Here is a 3,950-nt window from a genome sequence, read left to right as displayed (position 1 = left end):
CCTTCCTGGTTTCTAATTATTTTATGAACAATAAATACACTGTTGGTCCACAGAGTTCCATGGTTAGTCATGGTCCAGACATTATTTGGGCAGTTGCACTGTCCACATATTCTTTCTCACCAACCCCTGTGTTGTTTAAACATTGTCTTTTAGACACTAAGTACATAAAATTAACTTTTTATTATGCAATTCAATGAACTCCTACTAATATGGGGTTACTTGCTTTTTCCTCAATGTGATATCTAGGAAATGTTCCTATTTCTTTCACTTCCCTGGCTATCATTGTCTTCTGCTGTCCAAATTCCTGAAGCCATTTTCCACAGTTATAGCATCATGTCCATACTTCATTCACTAGCTGGAAGAGGTGGAGGTTTTCACTGTGTTTAAACATATAGCTATACTGTCTGCTAAATGAGCATTCCTACTGTCTTACTTCCCAAACCCCTGGTGTTCATCCTTTCATTCACAGTTTCATCCACTGTAAAGTTTTAAGTCACACATTATCCCTCTCTTAAACCTATAGAGTAAATTGATTTTCTACTAATATTCTTGTTTAATTTTTTATTTTTAATGGTAAAATATTCATATTTTGGTTCAATTATGGTTCTGTCTTGGATTTTGGAGCCACATGAAAACCCTTTACCCATTAACCACTGGTTACTGACAGGGTACTTTTACCTCTAACTCAGGAAAGTTGCAAAGTGTGACAGGACTCTGGGGTCTGGCTGTGATGAAAAAGAAATAATACAGCTATCCCAGCCATTATCTGAAAGCTGCATTGAAATACATATGCTGAGTTTCACCATAATTATTTTTACCTGTCTGTCCCCAGCACTGACTGAGGAATCCAGTGTTTATTTTGTGTTCTGAGTTTTTCCAAATTCCTCAGTGAGAAAGAAAATAACTTCCCATAAAGGAGATAAATCTGTGCTCAGGACTGCACAGAAGAGGTGAATATGGCATATCTCCCTTTCCCTCCCCCTTTTATTCATCTGTAATCACCTGTTTCACGAAGCAGACATGAGTCTGGTATCTCACTGTGGTGAACGGTGTTTGATATTTTGTAAACAATTTTGTCACCCAGCTGTCCACAGATTGTTACTGTAAATATACATTTCTTCAAACAAATGAGGCATTTTACAGGAACCCCATGTTGCATCAGCTATCAATTTTGTTGATGTAGAGATTTAAATGAAATTGTCAAAGAACTCAGTTCTGCTCCTCCTGGAAAGAACATCTTTTACTTTTTAGTCACTGTTGCTTTGAGAATTGGAGGACATGCAAAGATGGAAGAAGGCGTTGCTCTTGTCCAAGCCAACCAACTGCAGATCTTAACAATGGAGAATGGGAGAAAAAAAAAATTTACTTAATGCTACTTGGACATATTGCATAAGCTTATTGATGTTACATCATTATTTATGCAGCATATTCATGTACATCTTATCTGAAGAGCTGACAAAATAGGTACATCCCAAAGGTGGCTCATAAGAAAGGCCGCTAATGCATTTTTATGTCCAATTTTATAATTGAACATTGAAATGGGATCATTTTTGTATATGGATGTTTTAATTTATATAGTTATTAATGAGTATATTATATAGCTTAAAATGCAGTATATAAATAAATACATATTGTGCATATGTTTATCATAATTTCAATGATAAATCAAAGACAACAATTGTATCTATTTAATGTGTTAATTGTATTTTCATGCCTTTTTTTTTTTAAATGCTTGCTATAAAAGTGTGTTTTGGGCTTTAGTGGATAAACAAAATGTGTGAGATTATACTAGCAACACAAAGCAGTGATCAACTTAAACTTCTGTGCACATTTTAGAGGTCATCATTAACATATGACCATATTTTTTAAGCATCTTCTGTTACTCAGATCAAGAAAATCAGAAAGTTATTGAATAATTCAGGTTAGAAAAGTCTGATTCATTTTAGAAGGACATCTATAAAGCAAGATCAGTATACTTTTAGTTTCAAAGTTTAGGTATAGATATTTGAGAATGAGATCTTGTTTACAAACCCTGTTAGAATAGTGGAACACTATTGTTCCTGGTTTATTCTCAATTTGCTCTATTCATAATATTATTTTATCTCAAGTCCAAATTTTTCTTAAAACTAAATAAAACTAAATAATGGAATGTTCTTAATCATATTTTCTTACAGAACAAAAACTCTGAATCATCTCCCCTAGGAAAAATTATTGCATCCAATAAATACACAGTAATACATACAGTAATACAGGAGTACTGTTGTGTATTCTGCAAAATGCAGGAGATGTGTTTCTATTTAAAATGAGATAGCAAGTTCCATTCGATCTCTCAGCTTAGTTTGTTTAAGATTGATTGACATTTTCTACTTGCTTGTGGTCTCCTCCTTTTTGTCTGTAGGTGGTCTCAGTGTAGCAAACCAAAGGACCCTCCTGCAGTATTTTCTGTGAAACATCCCAGCCTACAAGCATAGCTTCTTTACATAATGCATCTGCAACTCTAAAGGTCCTTATTTCAGTCAAATCTGGTTGACAACCAGTTTCTGGAGTTAAAAGAGTGGTCGTGTGTCAACAGAAATGGAGCACATATGTTTTGATAATCCCAACTATTTAAGTTTGGCTGTCAGATTGGACTGCACATATCTGAAGTCAAATTAAAGCTGCATCCTGAAGCTTTGCTCCTTCCCAGCAAAACACCTGAGAAAAACAACTTGAAAGTTGGGTCATAATGGAAGATCAACACAGTACTACATAGTGCTATCTCTGTTACACTATGAAAGGAGCACTGTTATCTGACCTGGCACTCAAGATAAAGAGCTTTGCTGATAATGCAAGATGCATTTCTTTTGATTAATACAATAACTGTGCCTGAATGCAACTTCACCTCTCCACTGTGTGTATGAGAATACCCAGTCTGAGCAAACTGCACCACACTCTGCATCATTCTCCATAGTGTTATGTAGAATAGTGAAAGATATTCTGCTGCTAATGAAGAGAGGTACTTAGAGGAGGATTCATGGTTATAGCCTGCAGGCAAGAAAACAACATTAAGAGTAAAGAGTGTCATTTAAACGCTAAGGGTTATTTAAGACTGCTGAAGTAAAATTACTTCAAAGGGCTGAGTTAACAGCTTCAGCTATAAAGATGTATCTTAGAGATATTTTTCTTGAAGTGATTGCATTCTTATTTCTGTCATCTTTCCCAGTCCATTTGTCTTTACTTCCTAAGACTTTATAAATGATTCTTACAATTCAGTAAGCTGAGGATAAGCACTATTCTATGTGATGGAGGGGAAATGAGAGTCCTTGTCTGTGGAGGATCTCCACACTGCTTCCCTTGTTATCTACTGTGTGCAGGTGCTGGTGCCCTGGTTACATTAATGTTCCATTGTTTTCTCACATACACAAACTTCCCATTGTGATTGCTGCCACTACCAATGCTTCACAGCCTGTGCCTTTTCTGCTTCCTCACTGCAGAAATGGTCTCCACATTTCCTCCTTCCCACAAGAAAGAACTTAGAAATGGTGTTAAAAAAAAAGATGCTGGACTTTCAAAGGCCCCTGTTCTGCCAAAGCAAGAGGATACTGTGGTTATCTCTGTGGGTAGACAAGCATGAAGTCAGCAGAGGCAGAGAAGAGAGAAGTGGCATAAACCAGAATTGCCACCTGCACCAGACCATGAGGGCTGTGACCTCCTGCAGCAGAAAAGGGGAAAAAACCAGCAGCAGCAGAGCTGGAAGAGGGAGGGAGGGAAAGGAAACCAAGGGAGCCAGGTCTGGGCAAGCCCTGTGGAGCAGAGACCTGAGGCACTGCTCTGCTGCAGATGTGGTCTGGGGCCTCCCATAGAAGATGAGCTTCTCTCTTGTCTCATGGCAAGGAAAATAAAGTACTTTTTTGTGAGTCAAATCACTGGAAGTCATTCAGAAGCTGAAATGTAGCATGGCTGTGATAGGG

At 37.3% G+C, this 3,950-nt stretch overlaps 1 long non-coding RNA gene across 1 annotated transcript; it reads right to left on the bottom strand.

Moving 5' to 3' along the window:
- Positions 1–1,243: 1,243 nt before the first annotated feature.
- On the bottom strand, positions 1,244–3,316 carry LOC111922947 (uncharacterized). The gene is made up of 3 exons (XR_002860833.2): positions 3,246–3,316; positions 2,882–3,024; positions 1,244–1,330 (listed from the first exon to the last, which is right to left on the bottom strand). It is a non-coding gene; the product is annotated as an uncharacterized LOC111922947 (long non-coding RNA).
- Positions 3,317–3,950: the final 634 nt, after the last annotated feature.

Source organism: Cyanistes caeruleus, chromosome 3, assembly GCF_971803275.1.
Source record: "Cyanistes caeruleus chromosome 3, bCyaCae1.hap1.1, whole genome shotgun sequence".
Lineage (NCBI taxonomy): Eukaryota > Metazoa > Chordata > Aves > Passeriformes > Paridae > Cyanistes > Cyanistes caeruleus.
Note: the sequence above shows the minus strand (reverse complement) of the source record. Positions and strands in the feature narration are given on the sequence as shown.